Raw genomic sequence first — 20139 nt, forward strand, 5'->3', positions numbered from 1 at the left:
AACAACAAAAGGGACACTCCACCAAAAGGATTTAACACATATGTGTATGTAACCCAGGAGCACCAAAGTACATAAAGCACCTATTAACTGACCTAAAAGGAGACATTAACAGCAACACAGTAATAGCAGGTGATGTTAACACCCCACTTTCATCAATGGATAGACCATCCAGAGAGAAGCTCAACAAGGAAATAGTGGAACTAAATGAATTACAGACCAGACAGACTTAATAGATATATATAGAACACTCCACCCAAAAGCCAGCAGAATACACATTCTTCTCAGGTGCACGTGGAACATTCTCAAAGAAGGACCACATGTTGGGAAATAAGGCAAGCCTCAATAAATTTAAGAAGATCGAAATCATATCAAGCATCTTTTCCAACCATAATACTATAAAACTAGAAATCAACTACAAGAAAAAAGCTGGGAAAGAGATAAACATGCAGAGACTAAACAACAACCTACTGAGCAACCAATGGATCATTGAAGAAATTAAAGGAGAAATCAAAAAACAACTGGAGACAAATAAAAATGAAAATACACAATACCAACTCACATGGAATGCAGCAAAAGTGGTCCTGAGAGGGAAATTCATGGCAATATAGGCCCACCTTAACCAATAAGAAAAATCTCAAATAAGCAATCAAATTACGCCTAACAGAATTAGAAAAAGAAGAACAAAAAAGGCCCAAAGTCAGCAAAAGTAGGGAAATAATAAAAATTAGAGCAGAAATAAATGAATTGAAACCAAAAAAACAGTAGACAGGATCAATGAAACTAAGACCTAGTTCTTTGAGAAGAAAAACAAAATTGACAAACCCTTGGCCAGACTCACTAATTTAAAAAAAAGAGAGAAGGCTCAAATAAAATTAGAAGTGAAAGAGGAGAAATTACAATGGATACCACAGAAATACAAAGAATTATAAGAGAATACTATGAAAAACCATATGCCAACAAATTGGACAATCTGGAAGAAATGGATAAATTCTTAGACTCATACAACCTCCCAAACTGAACCAAGAAGAAACAGAGAATCTGAATATACCAATCACAAGTAAAGAGATTGAAACAGTAATCAAAAGTCTTCCAAAAAATAAAAGTCCAGGACCAGATGGCTTCTCTGGAGAATTCTACCAAACACTCAAAGAAGATTTAATACCTATCCTTCTCAAACTATTCCAAAAAATTGAAGATGATGAAATACTTCCTAACACATTTTATGAGGCCAATATCACCCTGATCCCAAAGCCAGACAAAGACAACACAAAGAAGGAAAATTACAGGCCAATATTGCTGATGAACATAGACGAAGAATCCTCAACAAAACATTGGTAAACCAAATACAGCATCACATTAAAAGGATAATACAACATGATCAAGTGGGATTTATTCCAGGGATGCAGGGATGGTTCAACACCTGCAAATCAATCAATATGATACACATTAACAAAATGAGGAATAAAAACCACATGATCATCTCAAGAGATGCAGAGAAAGCATTTAACTAGAGCCAACATCCATTTATGATAAAAACTCTCAATAAAATGGGTAGTGAAGGAAAGTACCTCAACATAATAAAGGCCATATATGACAAACCCACAGCCAACATCATACTCAATGGGGAAAAACTGAAAGACATTCCTCTGAGAACAGGAACGAGACAATGGTGCCCACTCTCACCACTCTTATTCCACGTAGTCCTGGAGGTTTTGGCCAGAGCAATTAGGCAAGAGAAAGAAAGAAAAGGAATCCAAATTGGCAAGGAAGAAGTCAAACTCTTGCTGTTTTCAGATGATATGATTTTATATATATAAAACCCTAAAGAATCCATAGGAAAACTATTAGAAACAAGCAACAACTACAGCAAAGTTGCAGGGTACAAAGTCAGCTTACAAAAGTCAGTTGCATTTCTATACTCTAATAACAAACTAACAGAAAGAGAACTTAAGAATACAATCCCATATACAATCCCAACAAAAAGAATAAAATATCTAGGAATAAATTTAACCAAGGAGGTGAAAGACTTACACAATGAAAACTTTAAGACGTTAAATGAAAGAAATTGATGATGACATAAAGAAATGGAAAGATATTCCAGGCTCATGGACTGGAAGAATAAACATAGTTAAAACTTGCATACTACCTAAAGCAACCTACAGATTCAATGCAATCCCAATCAGAATCCCAATGATGTGGAAATAGAACAAAGAATCCTAAAATTTACATGGGGCAACAAAAGGCCCCGAATAGCCAAAACAATCTTGAGAAAAAAGAATGAAGCTGGACACATCACAATCCCTGACTTCAAAATATACTACAAAGCTGTAGTAATCAAAACAACATGGTACTGGTACAAGAACAAGCACACAGATCAATGGAACAGCACTGAAAGCCCAGAAATAAACCCACACATCTACGGACAGTTAATCTTCGACAAAGGAGGCAAGAACATACAATGGAGAACGGAAAGTCTCTTCAATAAATGGTGCTGGGAAAACTGGACAGAAATATGCAAAAGAATGAAGTTAGACCATTATCTTTTGCCACACACAAAAATTAACTCAAAACAGATTAAAGACTTGAAGCTAAGATGTGAAACCATAAAACTCCCAGAAGAAAATATAAGCAGTACACTCTTGGATATCAGTCTTAGCAGTATCTTTTCGAATACCATTTTTACTTGGACAAGGGAAACAAAAGAAAAAAATAAACAAATGGGACTTCATTGGACTAAAGAGCTTCTGCAAGGCAAAGGAAACCAGGAACAAAACAAAAAGACAACCCACCAACTGAGAGAAAATATTTGCAAATCATAAATCCAACAAGGTGTTAATTTCCAAAATAGACAAAGAACTCATACATCTCAACAACAAACAAGCTGATCCAAAAATGGGCAGAGGACACGAACAGACATTTTTCCAAAGAAGATATATAGATGGCCAACAGGCACATGAAAAGATGTTCAACATCACTAATTATTAGGGAAATGCAAATCAAAAATACAATGAGATATCACCTTTTACCTGTTAAAATGGCTATAATTACCAAGAGAAAAACCAAAAAATGTTGCAGAGGATGTGGAGAAAAGGGAAGCCTCATCCACTGCTGGTGGGAATGCAAACTGGTGTAGCCACCATGGAAAACAGTATGGAGATTCCTCAGAAAGTTAAAAATAGAAATAACCATACCACCCACCTATTCCACTACTGAGTATTTATCCAAAGATCATGAAAACATGAATGTGTAAAGATATATGCACCCCTATGTTCACTGCAGCATTATTCACAATAGCCAAGATGTGGAAGCAACCCAAGAGTCCACCGACTGATGAATGGATAAAGATGTGGTATATATACAACGGAATACTACTCAGCCATAAAAAAGACAAAATTGTCCCATTCACCACAACATGGATGGACCTGGAGGGTAATATGCTAAGCAAAATAGGCCAGATAGAGAAAGACAAACACCATATGATTTCACTCATATGTGGAAGAAAAACTAACACATGGACAAAGAAAACAGTTTAGTGGTTACCAGGGGGAAGGGGGTTAGGGTGTGGGCACAAGGGGTGAAGAGGCACCATTTATAAGGTGCACAGAGTTCATTGACCTCCCCACCTTCCAAGGATACTGGGCCTGGGCCCTACACAAAGGAATGTGTCTGGGCTCAGGGCCACTTCGGCCCTGACTCTAAGGCACAAGTTACAAAGAATGAGTCCTGTGTCATGTTCCTTGTCTGGGCTGGCCACCCTGACGGGCACCTGACAGGACTTTAGAAACATCCTATCCATGGGAACGAAAAAGATAGAAGCACCCCATCTGTGGGAACAAGAAGAAATAACTCAAAATATCCAAATGTCTAAAACCCTGAGTCAGAACCCAGAGAAACCTTAGGGTAAAAGGGAGTCACAGGCATAGAACAATTGGGAGTCTCACTGAGGAAAGGACACCTTGCCTCAGACCCGGACAATCGGCACTCCCACCCGCCGTACAAACTATTGGGACTTCCCCAGCTGATTGTGGTGTGGATGTTGTAAGTACCGATTTGTTGTTCTCCCTTATGCCCACTCCTTGTTCTGTTTCCCTTTATCCAAAACCTTTGATTGCTGAAACAACCAAATAGCCTTGGCGGTGCCTGTCATTCCTTGCCCTTTGCGGCTGCGGGCAACATATGGTGACTGAAAAATAATAATGCACAACTGAAACTTCACAGTGTTATAAACTATTATGACCTCAATAAAATAAAAAAGATAAAAAAAGAAAACTGGCGCAGTGGTTAAGTTTGCACGTTCTGCTTTGGCAGCCAGGGGTTCGCCGGTTTGGATCCCGGGTGCGGACACAGCACCGCTTATCAAGCCATGCTGTGGCAGGTGTCCCACATATAAAGTAGAGGAAGATGGACATGGATGTTAGCTCAGGGCCAGCTTTCCTCAGCAAAAAGAGGAGGATTGGCGGCAGATGTTAGCTGAGGGCTAATCTTCCTCAAAAAAAAAAAAAGAAAGAAAAGAAAAGAAAATTAGGGTAAAGCAAAGCAAAACAAAAGACCAAGAAGCTTAGGCATTTCTTTGCATTTCTCTCTCATGCAGGCTTAATGTGTGTATCCTCGCAAAGAGAAGGAATGTTCTCTCAGCAGTGGCTATTTCTTTTTTTGTTTTTTTTTTGTAACAGAGCTTTGTATGAAGTGCTGTGACAATACGGGAAGTAACTCTGCCTGTGGGCTTGGGGGGGTGCTTCACAAAGACAGTTGATCTGGGCCCTAAACGAGAAGTCAAGTTGAAGGGCCAGGATTGCAGTGCAAGATGGAGATAAGGGCACAGTCTGGCACACATGGATTTTCAAGTTTAAAATGAAATAGCTGGGGCCAGCCTGGTGGCTCAGTGGTTAAGTGCGCGTGTTCCGCTTTAGTGGAACTATCACATGGTGGAAGACGTGTGTTTGCCTGAGCCTCTCCCCGCTCCCCGTTTTGGACTGTGAACTCTCTGGGGGCAGGGGCACACAGTAGGTGTTCAATACATTTTTGATTAATCAAATGAATAAATGTTTCCTTCTCCCACTTTGATCTCCACTGCCATATCCATTAGAAGAACTAAACGGGAGAGCACAAAAAACAAACTTTCATTTAATGTCACTGGATCACATGTAAGGTGAAAGGACTGGTAGACAAGGAACTTAATACTAATTTTAAAAGAGCAGTTTTGAAGTTATGGGTAAGTTTTATCATATCTGCTATGCTTGTTTCCAAAACCCTTAGCTTGTGAAGATTATGAGTATGTTCATCACAACCCCCAGAGGAAAACAGACTTACCTTTGATGCTGGAAGCCACAGAGGACATGTTGATAATATTGCCAGATTTGTGAGCAAGCATCTGCCAAAATAAAACAAATAATAAAAAAAAAAATGCCACTCTGCAGGCTAAAAATACTACCTCTTTAAAAGATCTGCATTTACTCTGGGTTTGCAGAACCATCTTATTAGCTGTTAACATGAAGTACTATTAAGCAGTCTTAACAACCTCCTCATCACTGCTGGGAACTGATGGCAGAGTACACTCTCACTGGCAAGAACATCTCCCAGGGGGACTACCACCTTCCCTGTCACAAGAGTATCAGCAAGACCGAGGATGAACTCTAAGCCAGTGCAAATGAATGTTCATATTTACTGTGTTCCTGATGTTAGAAAACTCTTACTCCAGTGAACACATTATTTGATGAATACCTACAGTGGCTGGGTATTGTGTAGGTCCAGGAGATTCAAAGATAAGTGACACAGTCCCTGCCTATGGAGAGCTGCCAGTCTGACTGGGTGGCTGACATAATCAGCATCCAGAGACAGCATGGGCCTTCACAGAGAACAGGTGGTGGGTGGTAGGAAGGGGCCAATCCACTGTTGGACACTCAGAGGAGGGCTCCTAGGAGGAAATATGTGGGTCGATTTTTGAAAACTAGAGTATTAGTGTAACCGTGGGCCCTCCAGGACCAGTTCAACTGACCCCGTCTTACCAACAGAGTAATAAGAGTGGGTTTTCAGGAACTGAGAGTCCCCCCTTGTCCAGTTCAGGCCAGGTAAGACCACCATTCCATCAAGTGGGCCTGCGCAAATGCCTGTTAAGTAATCTTTTTGACATCAAAGGGCTGAAAACTCCACCCTCAGATCATGCCAACATCACCATTCTGTGAATATGCGTCCTATGAAGAGCCATGGAGCTGACTGCACTTGCACAGATCATCACTCACCTCATTTCTCACCTCCAAGTATCCGTCTCCACCCTTCAGACCACCCTGCCCTTCATCCCATAAATTTTGCCCCAAGTCCTTGATCAGGGAGACAGATCTGAGAGAATACGCCTCCTGTCTCTTTGCAGATCAAGCTAGCAATAAAGCTTTTTTCTTTCCCCAAATCTGATGCTGTAATTAATTGTTTTTTTTTCCACGTGCATTGGGTAGGAGAACCCCATTTTTGTGGAGTAACAGTCAGAAAAACAAAAGAGAAGCGTGTTTTAAGGAATGAGAACCATAGGTATAAAGGTTCTATTATGGAACTGGGGGGAAGGGATGGGTCTGGCTGGAAGGCAGGCCCTGGGAGGAAAGAGGCCTTAGAGGCCAACAGGGACTAAATTTAGGAATTTGGGATTTCCCCTGAAGATAAGGCAGGCCTTAGTGCAGAGGAGGAGCGGTATGTCTAGATCCGGGGATTACAGGTTCCTCTGGCAGCCTATGCTGGAGACGACTGGAAGCTGCAGTAGTGGTTCGGGAAAGGAGTGGTAAAAGCAGACACAGCAGGCAGAGCTCAGTCCATGGCCACATGCACTGATGGCAGCCTCCTGTCAAGGGCAGTGTTTCCTAAAAATACGTCCTGCAGGATTTCCCCACTCAATTGTGAACTTTGAGAGAGGAGGGTCTGGGGCTGTGTTGTCCTCCTAGACAAGGGGCACAGTAGGCGGTCAATACGTTTTGATGAATTAAGATCTCCTGAGGTGCTAGTTTAAAGTGCAGATTACTGGGCCCTGCCCCAGACCTAAAAGAATATATAATGAAACAGGCTGCTATGACTTAAAAAATGTTTTGTTTTCAATGAACTTACACTTTATTAATTATAACATATACGTATGTTTTCAAGATAATATTATGTACATGCAAGGGCATGGGTACTCATAAACGTTTTGGAGGAAGAAGCAAGAGGTTGAGAGAATGGGCCTAATGGGCACTAACTTTTCATGGAAGTCAGAGGCTGGGAGGATGACTATAGAGAACAAGGGGAGATGGTGGCCACGAGAGAGTGGGGAAGAGTTCAAATAACTGCCGGGAGGAAAAGGGAGAATATCAACTAGAGAACAGAGGAAGGAAAACCAGGATATACTCTATCATGAAAATCAAGTGAAGTTTCTAAAAGAGCAGAGTCTTGAGAGGCAGTGTAAAGGGTCTAGAGAAAAAAGTCACTTCCGTTGGGGTGAGTTTCTCCAGTAGCTTTCAGACAGAGGCAGGAATGGAGACGGTGAATGATCGAATGGATCAGGGATGAGGCTGCCAAGATTATACATCTCTTTATGGTCATCTTCCTACTTTCCGTTTTGATACTTAGCTACCAATCATACTAAAAGCAGAGAGTCTGAAACCAGCCTATGGCATGGTGCTGGAGACAGCGAAGGACACCGGGAGAGGCTGAGGTGACCCACCAAGTCAAGGAAGATGGAGGGGAGAATATATTTAACTCAACTTGTGTGTCTATAAAATAAAGAGAATCATAATGAAATGGGGTCCTCATAAAAAACACTAGGAAAATTAGTAGAGTAGAATGGTGTTGAAAACTAAGCCTTAAAATTATTCTTTCTTATCCATTTTAGCAAATAACCCATTTTACTTTATTGTTCCAGTTTTATTGAAATATAATTAACATACATAATCCATTTTTAATACATACAGCCCAACTTAATATATAAAAATGGGCTATTAAGTGAGTTCAGTCTCCAATCTTCTGAAATGCAATAATCTCTCAGGCAAACTAGAATTTCGCGCCTAGAGATGCTACTGCTGCCCCAACACTGGTACCATACATTCGGCTGGGCCTGTCTGCTGATTCTCCAGCCCAAAGTCCTTGCCTCCCTCCATGCTGCCTTCCTACCCCCAGCTCAGAACCTGCTGTCCCGTGTGATGCTCCCTCTGCCTGCCAAGCAGCAGCCCTCTGTGGCCCATAAAGTGGAGTGTCTGTACATAGTAAGGCCACATAGGACTGATCTTCCAGAAGCTCAGGCAGGGCTACAAAGGTCTCTAAAGATCTCCTCTAGCTGTATCTAGTCAGTCCCACTCTGACTCAGCTCTTCTGTCCCCATCAACCAGAACTCAGCTCCTAAACTTGGCAGACCTTGGCTCCTTGGGTCTTCAGTGATTCCATGCCTGACCCCAACCTGGACTGATAACCTAGATTCACTTACTCATTCAACCAACATTTGCTAAGCACTTCCGTGTGCTAGGGACTCTTCTACAATACAGCAAAGGAGGAAAAATCCCCAAACATCCAAGCCCTCCCCAGATCCTTGTCGTAATGGATCTTCTTTTCTAGTGGACCTTGGATTCTGCACTGACCTCTTACAGAATCTTCAATTTGTCCTCTGCCTTTTGACCGATCTTTCAGTCTTGGAATGTCTATCCATGAACAGAAATTTCCTACAAGTGTTCCTATATTTTGACCACCTGACCTTGCAGATCTGCTTGGACTCCAAATCCTGGCTTCCTCTGGAAAGTTCTAACTGGGTATATGTGTGTCATGGTTAACGAACACAAGAGGATCCTAGACAATTACTGCTGGAAGGGATTGTGTAATCTATCACCCTCATTTTAAACAGAAGAAACATGGGGCTGGCCCTGCGGTTGAGTGGTTAAGTTTGCGCATTCCGCTTCGGTGGCCCAGGCTTTTGCTGGTTTGAATCCTGGGTGTGGACATGGCACTGCTCATCAAGTCACGCTGAGGTGGCATCCCACATGCCACAACTAGAAGGACCCACAACTAAAAGTACACAACTATGTACCGGGGGGCTTTGAGGAGAAAAAGTAAAAATAAAATCTTAGAAAAAAAAAAAAGTAAATAAATAAATAGAAGAAACACATGCTGAGAGAGCCTAAGTACCATCTCCTAGGGCACCTGGCGAATTAGGGGCAGAGCTCAGGCTGTGCCGAAGGTTTTTTGACACCAGAGTCTGACCTTGGGGTCAGGTTGGTTAGGGTCACCTTAACAAGTGGCACTGACTCCTTTTGATTCCCCATCCCACTGGTTAATATTTTGGGGGATTTTTTTCTTTTCGTTTTTTACAAACGAGTGTCATTGTTTCATATGGATTATTGTTAAGGTGCTTTAAATCACAGGCAAACTCACTAATTTGCAAGTTATTGTTCGATATTTTAAAAGTTAACACTTACAAGTGTAAATTTCAGCTCCACTGTGCCTCACACCTACGTTCCTCACTGATACTCGTGAAGCACTGCAGACACGAACAAGCTCATTTTACAAATGAGTCTCACACGTCTCACCAGCTGTGACGGACGCTCTCCCCTTTTACCACAGCCTTTGCTTCTCCCCAAATCCTGTGTTAAGGACCAGCCTTCAAAAAATGCATCCAAGTTCCAAATAACAGATTTTCATCACCTCCAGATAGGTAAAAAAGGCAATTTATATTTTTAAAAAATTTGCTAGTTCAACAATCTGTGGGCCCACCCAAAGATCCCTTCTAGGCACTAAACAAATAGATTAAAAACAAATTCCTTTGTTACTAAGTCAATTTCTCTAACTTTCCTTTTAGCATTCATCTGCATCCTTCTTGACATTAGGTTGAATGTTCAGAGCAAAGTATCAGTCCTGCTGCGCCATTAAAAAGCTCTTCTCCTGCCCCGCACAGGGCAGCATTCAGTACTCCAGTCATCTCATCCAGCAGGGATGGATGGAAAGAATGGCTCTTCTGCATTTCACTAGGATTTAATTTACAACCTTGAACTGAGCTGGTTCTGTACTCAGTCAACCCGTCCATTGTCTGAGCCCGTGCTGTCTGCCACTGCTGGCTTACAAGCTCATTTGAAGTCAACATTTTTCATATTTACACCTGTCTCCCCTAGAGCACCTGGTGTGGTGCTTTGTATCAAAAGGTACTTAAAGCTTATTTGTATAACAAAATGAAAAACATTGATGAGCTGTGTGAAGGCTGGAGAATTCAAGGGTGGCAGACTCAGGAGGAATACTCTCTCTTCAGCACATGCTGTCTCTCACCTCTCTGGAACTTCAGTGGCTCAGCTAAAGACAGGAGAGTAAGGAGGGTACTCAAGGTACAGAAAAGCAGTGGGGTACATCCATCCTGAGAGCGTGTGCCTAGTCTTAGCTCTAACCACTTGCTAGTTATGTGATTTGGGCAAGTTACTTAACCTCCTAGTTTCTTTCTCTGTACAGTGAATGGGACAAAGTAGTACCTACCTCATCGGATTGTTCTGGTCCCACAGGCCTCCTGCTGTCCCTCTCCCTGGAAGCTTCTCCCCAAACACCTGAATGGTTAGCTCCGTTGCTCCATTCGGCCTCTATGAAAATCTCACCTTATCAGTGAGGCCCTCTGGGACCTCTCTAATAACTGAGCTTTTTTTCTCTTCATAGTACTTATAACTACCTCACATGTTATATGTTTATTTGATTACATATTATCCTGTCTCACCTCTCCAAAATGGAAGTTCCCTGACAGAAGGGACTTTGTTTAGTTCTCTGATTTGTCTTCTGCACCTAGAATGGAGCCTGGCATGTAGAAAGTGCTTAATAAATATTCTTTGAATGGATGAACTGGAAGGTCAGACGAATTAATTTATACTAAATGCCTTGGTATTTATGTTCACTACATGTTAGTCATTACGTTAACTACCATTACTCTTCAGCACATGTGAGGATTCTTTCTGGATGCCCAGGATGGAGACCTGGAGACTAACGTGGTGGTCATCCTGGTGGTGGTCACCTTACTTTAGGAAGAAAGGCCTTGATCATCAGGTACATGCTGCGGACGTTAAGATTCATTGAGAAGTCCCAGTCTTTCTCCTCACAGTCCAGGATGGTTCCATGATGAACAAAACTGGAAGAGTAATTAAACAATGGGGAAAAATTATCATTAAAAACGATTTCTATTCCACTTCCTTTTCATTTTTATTTTCATTTATTGACTTAGACCATTGTCCCTTCCCTAACCAAGACTTTTAACAATTCAAACATAGTATCACTTGGTACATTAGGTAAGTAAGTGTCTCAACAACTTAAGGTAAAAAATTTGTTATTTGAAAACAAGATCCTTCTTTTAAAAGAAGGCGGCAAGTGTCTGGAGCCCCCAAACATAAGAAGCTCTATACCAAATGCACAGGAAATATCAACGCCATTACAAACAACTGAGGACACTTGCCCCAGTGGACTCTGATTTCAAGAGCAGCAGTGCCCTCAGGTGGCAAGAACTTATCATTCTCAAGGGAAATCAAAGTTGCAGGGAAAACAAGTATCTCACCATCTCAGGGCAGCAAAGTAATATCGCTACTGTACAGTTCTGACATACTGAGTAAACAAAGCAGAACAAAAGAAAACCCTCAAAATAGCCTTTGCTATTTTCCAAGTCACATTTCCTCAAGGAAGCTTTATAACAATGGGGTCCTAATTGATTTCACTGTCCCCTGGACCAAAATTATGTAATTACTTATAAAATATTGTCAGTTGTGATTCCCATGTACCACTGTACTTCCAGTTCAATCAAATGACAGCAAGAACCACATGCTATATTTCTATATCCCTTACTTTGCTGAAAATTTAATAGATGCTCAAAAAATAATTTTGCTAGTTGATTTTTTCATGGTTCTGAATATATTCTTCTATGAAAGATGAGCAGATTATTTATAAAATAGATAATCATAAATTGTTGCTTTAATTTCCATACATTGTAACACATGATAAACTATGAATAGACAGACTTTTTTCATACTGAAACATGATTAGGAAGAATCATAAAAATACATAAGAAGGCTCTAGGATTTTTCTATCAATGCCACAGTATAAACGTTAACACCACACAAGAAAAGTGGAACATCAGACTCTATCTACTTAGTCCTGCGTAAGCCTCAACTGTCCTCATCTCTACTGTCATGCCTGAAAAGGGAGAGTGAGCACAAGCACTAGCTGCTCCACATGGGGCTGCTCCAGCTCCAGTCTCTCATCCTTCAAGCATGGTTCAGCAAGTTTGGTACTACTCTATCAAGTTCAATTAAGCCATTCTCTTTGTGCTGTATATAAAGCAACAGAGTGAAACTTCTTTTGCTGGGATTAATTGCCCTAATAAGAAATGCTGCGCTTGGGAGGTAGAAAGAACTTGCCAGAATGTTGTGCCAACAAATGGGGAACATTCGCATTTCAATAAACTGAGTACTCAGTTTTTGGCAGATATACTTTGCCTTAAAGACACTCCTGGAAAACAGTTTTTAATTTTATTTTATAAGTCTTAGTGGAACATCAGTGACAAGTCCACTGGTGTGAGCCTGTCCCCAGCCTTAGGTAGATCAACAGCGTTGGATTGGTAGCAGTTGTCTTGAGTATCCTTAAGTGCCTTTAGGCCCCAAGCACATGTCAACTTCTATGGCTGTTTTACTTGCTGAATCTTACTTGTAACAAAAATTCTGTCCAAAATCCAGCTTTATTTCCTAAGGAATATATTAGGGTTCACAAAGAATAATTTGGCCATATTATCAAATTTCTTTTAATAAAAGACATAGAAAACTTTCTGTGAGGAGAATGAAATTAAAAAGTTATGAATTACCCAGCAACATTAAAGAGAATGTCAACTCTCTCAATTTCATTGGCAAACTCATCAATTTGTTTTTTTTTTTGTGACATCCAGGACTCGAGTCTGAATACCTGAAACATAAAACAAGGGAAACTATTTACTTATACCCATAAAAAATGTTTAGTCTTGTAGATGTAGCTGCTTTGAAGTACAAAGATTACAGTATCTGTCCATTTTGCCTTCATAGGATTGTTGACCATTGGTAGGGTCTTAAGAATCTTAAGAATCTCATTAATAAAAATCTTAAAATCCTCCCCATCCTGAACTCCCAATAACACACCTCTCTTTCCCTCCCTTTCTCTTCACTCTCTAAATTGAATACTAAAGGCCTTTTCTGAGAAAAGACTTTACAGTGAAGTATGAATGATCTATATTAGATGCTTCTCAGTGAGCCAGCAGTAATAACAGAGCGCAGGCTTGCTCTTTCCCCAGAGGCGAGTCACTGCCCCAGGAACACTGAATCCTATCTGAGTGAGGGGTAGGGAAGGGCAGGGCAGTGAGACAGGAGACTGTTTCCATTTGTGCACTTTACCTTCATGTCAATTCCATTATTTATTGGAAACAACTTTGTCAGTCAAGGGTATAATCACTTATTTCTGCACTAAATTGCAAGGAGAAGAAATGAGGGGCCAGGAGAAGGGATGAAACACTTGAAAGCTAGACATGAGAGATCCAGCATTGGATCTCAGAGACACACTGTAATAGTTACTAAAAAACCCCAAACATTCTCTAATAAAAGAAAGTCACTATTTTAATGTTTTTAAAAAAAATATGGTTTATTATTCTTTTATAGATATAGAAAGAAAAGATTATAAACATAGAAAAGGAGAGAAAGGGGAGAAAGTTTTGGGAGGACTTTCTTCCCTTAGTACTTTTTCAATACTTTTTCAGTACAACAGCGTTTTTCTGACTTGGAGTTAAAATTCCCTATTATTAAAATTAAATAATTTTCCAATAATAAATAAACAATCCAATAATTAAAATAGCATAGTCTAATTCCGTTCATGAATTCAATGTGCTAATTTGCATTTGATTATATAACCTGTTCTATTTTGCTGGAAGAATTAACTTTCAAATGAGCTGTCTGTTCTGATTTCTTTCAGAGGAACTCTAGTTGAAGTCCTTTGATGCTGGAGTTGAGTTCAGTGTGGTGCAGTAAGGGGTGATACACAGCGAAATAATTTGCATACTCTCTTAGGGTTTCTGATCATATGTGACTTTAGGGCTGAGCTGTCTCCAATATGGTAGCCACCAGGCACATGTGGCTACTAAGCACTTGAAATGCAGCTAGTCAGAACTGAAATGCGCTGTAAGTGTACAACACACGTGAATTTAAAAGATTTAGTATGAAAAAAGAATGTAAAATATTCCATAAATTTTTTTTATATTGAGTATGTTAAAATGGTATTTTAGATATATTTAGTTAAATAAAATACATTACTAAAATTAATTTTCATCTGTTTCTTTTTACTTTTTAAATGTAGCCACAGGAAATTTAAATCACACACGTGGTTCACATCATTTTCCTACTGGACAGCACTGTGCTGAGTAGGGCACAGAAGTGAAAGTTGTCATTAAAAGTTAACGCAACAACTGTTAAATTTCACATACAACTTTGTAATTAGGTACAAAATCCTTCAACATGCTGGATAAAAAAAATTTTAAGTATACAACTTTTATATATTTAAGTATACAGATTTTTGTCTGTAGGTTCACAGAATATAGATTTGATATCAAAGAATCAGGCTCTAAGAAGAAGGCCGGTGGAGCTGACCAGCCAAGTAATTTTCTTTCAGCAGACGAGTACTGTTTTTTATAATACCTTATGGACTCTGAATCCCAAGTTCAAGCTGCTGAGTTGCTTACCCGGGTACTTTTCCAGTTCTTGAAGTTTGGACTCATTGATATCTGTGGCTATGACTTGGGCACCTTCTCTTGCAAAAGCCTGGAAGACAACACACAAATGAATCCTTTGTTTACTTGGTTAAGCTGCTCTCATGAATAGAAAATCCTTTAGCCTTTTCTCCCTTTATCTTATTTTCATTGTTTTCCTTATACATGGGTGGAATTTCAAACTATCTAGTCTCACTTAGCCCTTCCCATTGTTATTTTTATCATTAATTAGTACAACATGACATACATTGTGCTTGTCATCTGACTTTGTCCCTTTTAGTAACATCAAATACAATAGTGTTTTTAAAAAACTAGGATTCTGTTATTAACACCTCTCAAAATACTACTATTCTGTGATTTGACAGCCTTTATTCCATTTCTGAGCAGGTGACTAAACCCCAAATAATGAGAAAAATGGGTTATTTCAACACTTTTCCTCCTAAGAGTATACTAGTGTTTTCACAAATATCAAACTAATCCTACCGTTACAGTTAAGCTGCATTATTAGCTCAAGTGAGGACTATAATGTGCAAGAAGCTGCTATAAATTACAAGGTAAAGGTAACCTGATAGTCTTAGAACTCTGGAGTCCTATGTCTGAACTGAGGTGATTTCAGAGGGCTATGTACTCCTTTAGGCCCGCTGTAACAAATTTATTACAGTGCAGAGAAACTGAGGCAAAGAAATAAGTTCTCAGCGTCAAAAGTTATGAAACGTCACATAATAAATATGTGAGGTAAGCCTTGCTTCATCTGCCTGGGATCAAGAGTAGCAACTTTTATTTTTGTAACTTAAGACAACAGAAGCACAAAAGCCAATAAAAAAAAGAAGTAGAGCAGAATTAAACAGCCATGGGATCTGTCCACGTGATTCAACACCTCCAAAGGCAGGAAGCAAACAGAGATAGTAACTTACTATGGCAGTGGCCCGGCCGATCCCCTGAGCAGCAGCTGTCAGGACGATGACCTTCCCATCAAGTCGACCCATAACGGAACCTGCGGTTTAATCTACAGACACGTGTATTTAATGGCATGCACTGTAGACATGGTCCTATGCAGTAACATCTAGAATGAATGGTTCAATGTACTCCTTTAAGAACCTGAAGATGGCACCTCAGCACAAATATTCCCACCATGAGAATTCTCCAAGAGCGCCCACTCTAGATACCTAGCTTTGTACATCAAAACCATTTGGCACAGCCCACTCAACTGATACTCAGTAAGAGACAGACATTGGACTTGACCCACCTTTCGGTTTTTTGAGAACCCAATGCTGATCCAGAAGGGGTGGAGTCCTCCCCTCCCCATCCTCCCCGCTGTGCCCGCACGCACTGCTATGCCACTGGGCATGTCCTTCCTGCTTTCTGTCCTGTAAACTTCCGTTGGGTTTGCACCATCAATCATTTCTAGTTTGTTTATTTATATTCTTATTTTTGCAGGGGAAGATTCGCCCTAAGCTAACATTGAACCAGGAGGCTGAAGTGGAGTGCACCAAACTTTAACCACTAAGCCATCAGGGCTGGCTCTCATCTGTGGTTTTTCCTTGTCCCTTGGAAAGATTTCACCATCGGCCTCAGAAAGTCACTGAACAAAAGAACCGGAAAATCAAATCATGTCCAATACCCCCATTTTACAGATGAGGAAACTGATGTGGCCTGGTCCAGGTGAGAGAGACAGACGAAACGCAGGCCTCCCCATAACGCTGCCGATCCTCTTCTCAAGCTTAAGCCGGCGGGAGTTAACGCTTTAACAGCCACAGTCAGTCACTTCTGACAGGCAGGACTGAGACACTGTGACCGGGGGAAAGGTGGCGTGCATCAGGTCTGACCAGTGCCGACTGCAGGGCGCGCGGAACGGCTAGCGCTGAGGTCGGGGTGGCGAGGAGTCAAACGATGATCAAATGAGGTGGTCTTCAAGGAGCCAGGCTCTCTCCCCCATCCTGCTGTTCTCAACGTGTGCCTCTGACCTCGCGCCAAGTCACAACATGGCTGCTATGTCCCAAGGCACCATATCTGCATCCGCCCCAAAAAACACCAAGGGAAGGAGCAAAAGCCAAAGGTCTTTCTACCCAAGAAGGAAGGCCTGCTCAGAACCCCGGCCCACGGTTCACCCGCCAGCCCTAGCAGCCGCGGGGGCCGGCATGTGGGGGCGCCGTCTTCCCCCCTCAGGATGGGAAAGGCAGGGAAACGAGCTGGGAGGGCGTTGAGCGAACGCACTCAAGCAGCACGCGCGCACACACACCGCGCCCGAGAAGGCGCAGGCGGCTTCTCCGGCCTGGGCCCCTAAGCCCTTTCCTCCTGAGCCCCACTCCGTGCTCCTCAGCCACGCGCGGCTCCGCCCGCCGGGGGCGCTCACGCGGGCAGGCGTCAGGCAAGCGGGGGCGGGGGGTGTCAGGCAGGCGGGGGCGGGCGCGCCCGGGGGGGGGCGGGGCGGGGTGGGGGGGCGTCGGGCAGGCGGGGGCGGGCGCGCCGGGGGGCGTCAGGCAGGCGGGGGCGGGCGCGCCGGGGGAGGCGGGGCGCGGGGCGAAGGCCCGAGGTGTGGCCCGGTCTCGCGCGCTCCTTCCCGCGTCCCAGCCGGCGTCGCACCCGGGCCTCCCACCAGCCGGTCCAGCGGGCCTCGTGTCGCCCGGACCCCTGCCGTCCAGCCCTCGGCCGCCCGGGGCCCGCGGCGTCCACGCGCGGACAGGAGGCGGGCGTTCCAGGGGGTGCCCCGCCGTCCCCGCCCCTGCCCGGGCGCTCGCTCCCTCTGCTCCCAGCGCTGCCCCGAGCTGCCGGCGCCCGACTCCGGGACCAGCTCGCCGCTGCCCGAGGCGCTCTGACCGCGGCCGCCCTCGCCAGCCACCAAGAAGCCCAGCCACTCTGAGGCAACGAAATTTTCACTGGTTTTCCCCCTTCTTACACGAGAGGTTCATACTCACTTTAAACTTGGGGAGAGTTGAGATATTTTCAATATGTACTTTAGGAATGAGAGACTCCAGGAACCTTTACCCACCCCCAGTCCTGAGCGTGCGGATCAAACGCTGTGACTTGAGCCCGTGCGCCCTGCGGCTCTGGGCGCCGGGCTCCGGGCGGCCTCCCCGCCTTTCTGGGCCCGGAGTTTGGAGCCGAAGGTTTACTGTTAGGTCAACTGCACTGCCACGCTAAAACAGAGTTTTTGGGAAAATGAGTTGCAAACATGGCCTGAAATGGTAAATTCCAACATGAAAAGCAAACGTGATGGCTTTCTTACTGTAAACACTGGAATCAAAGTGTTAATTTTTCGTTATCAGAGGCAGAGCATTTTCGGGAATTCTGTCTTCATGAACCCGGAAGAAAAATGTTCACTGAAAAATCCTCTCTTCTTTGGTTATTTTGAAAAACTTAAGATACCAGACTTCCAAATGCACCCTAATCCTGATCTAACTGCTAAGATTTCCTGAAATAAGTAACGTGCAGAGCAAAGCAACACATAAAAATTAAACATTTCCTTTTCCCAGTCCATTTAAAGTTTCATTGAAAAAATACCAGGAAATCTTACTTTAGAGTAGCAGCAGGTGGATGGCGTCCTCCAGGTCACTGCGCGAGCGGCAAACGGAGACCGACCTTCGTGCAGACAAGTCAGGCGCTTAATGATGAATGCTGGGATGTGTAGTTCAGGTTTCTTCCGAGTTTGCTGGTTCTGTTTCCTTGAGTTTTTAAGGATTCGCACATTGGTATACTCAATGTGTGTACGTGCTGCCGTCTAGTGGAGCTCAGGTCGAACTGCTAACTCCGAGTAAACGGTGAAAAGCGGAAAAAGCCCCCGCAGCATGCTCAGGACTGGAAACCACTCCCTTGGCTTTGACCCCTCTCAGTCCCTGTCGTTTGTGTCTACTACGTGCCGTTCTGCGGTGTTCAAGATGGAATGAGGCAGAAGTCGCATGTGGAAGACGGCAGAGCCGCGAAACAGAAGGAGCCCAGGTCACTGAAGATACTAGAGCCTTCTCTCCTGGCCCTTGACATGATTGCTGAGAGGGCAGCACACGTTCTCTCGCGTTGAAGGTATGGTTGTGGTTCTCTTGTGACGCGCCGTCTCTTCTAACACTAATACACGCTTAGTGGCGGAATGCAGGCGTCCTGACTGCACTGGCGGTGGCGTCAGGGAGCAGGTTGAGCCTCAGTGGGAGTGTGGAGGCTTCAAGGAAAGAACATGCTGGGTAAGAGCAAAAAGCCAAGTCTGGCTGAAGAGAACAGAGACACAAGAAGGAAAAGAAAGGACTGGGTCACGTGAGCCCTCTACACTAGGCTTCGTAACTCCAACTTTCTCAGGCAGGTAACTGAGCAGAGTGAGTGTGTAGGTTGTTTGTGCACGTGCTGTTTAAGTGGGTTCACTCAGCACCCACCCAACTCACTTTCCCCTGCCTCCTACACTGTAAGGGTGATAAATAAGTGACAAGCAGTAGGCTATATTGGAGGATATGAGGAAGCCATTTGGTTTGAAACTAATTTGACCTGACCTTGTTTTTCCAGAAAGGTCTGTTGAGCATGCATTGTACATCTGCTTTAAACGCTTACAATGTCCCAAAGACAAGAACAATGCCCTTAAAGATAAGGAGGTAGCTTCCCCCCACATCGGCATTTCCTTTAATATGCATCTCTCCCTAAACTAAGGATTAATTATGGACCTGCTGTGCTCACTGTGTGACCACCCACCTTGTGACCACTGACCTACTGACCTCTGACCTGCTGGGCCAGCAAAGCATCTCACGATAATTGTAAAAGGGATATTCCTGCCATATATGATGGATGCTCTTTGTTCCAAGACTGTGTATAACCACTCGGTACACCCCACTTCTTTGGTGCCCTTCCTTCCTTGGGGGAGGAAGGCCCCAGGCTAGTCCTCAGACCTGACTCATAATAAATTCACCCCAATTTTGATTTGTAGATTGATGTGGATTATTTGTGTCAAGGGGCTGAAAACAAAACTCTCAAATTGCCAGCTTCCTTTGCTGCTAGGGTTGGCCAATGAAATGTGGGCTGGAGTTTCTGAGGAGGCCTTTCTTCTTGGATAGAAAGGCCTTTGGCTTTTGCTCCTTCCTTTTTTGGGGGGGGCAGTCCTGGAACGTGGATATGATGCCTTGGGACCTAGCAGCCATTTTGTGACTTGGTCTGAGGTCAGAGGCACACACTAAGGACAATAGGGAAGAAAAGGAACCTAGTTCCTTGAAGACAGGCTTAAGACAAAATCCCTAAAGTAACTCCTCTGGACTTCTTATGTGAGAAAAATAAACTTTAGTCACTTTTCAGGTTTTTTGTTCCTGGAGCTAAGTGTATCCGTAACAGTCACAGTGGTTAAGAACAGACTGTGGAGTCAGAAAGATGCAGGTAAGTCCCACATCTTTCCCTCACCAGCTAAGTGAGTAAGTTACCCAGCTGACCAAACCTGTTTCACA

At 43.1% G+C, this 20139-nt stretch overlaps 1 pseudogene; it reads right to left on the reverse strand.

The window, feature by feature from the left end:
- Positions 1-18365, reverse strand: part of LOC139043589 (dehydrogenase/reductase SDR family member 6-like) — a 28950-nt pseudogene extending 10585 nt beyond the window's left edge.
- Positions 18366-20139: the final 1774 nt, after the last annotated feature.

Source organism: Equus asinus, unplaced genomic scaffold (assembly GCF_041296235.1).
Source record: "Equus asinus isolate D_3611 breed Donkey unplaced genomic scaffold, EquAss-T2T_v2 contig_3, whole genome shotgun sequence".
Classification (NCBI taxonomy): domain Eukaryota; kingdom Metazoa; phylum Chordata; class Mammalia; order Perissodactyla; family Equidae; genus Equus; species Equus asinus.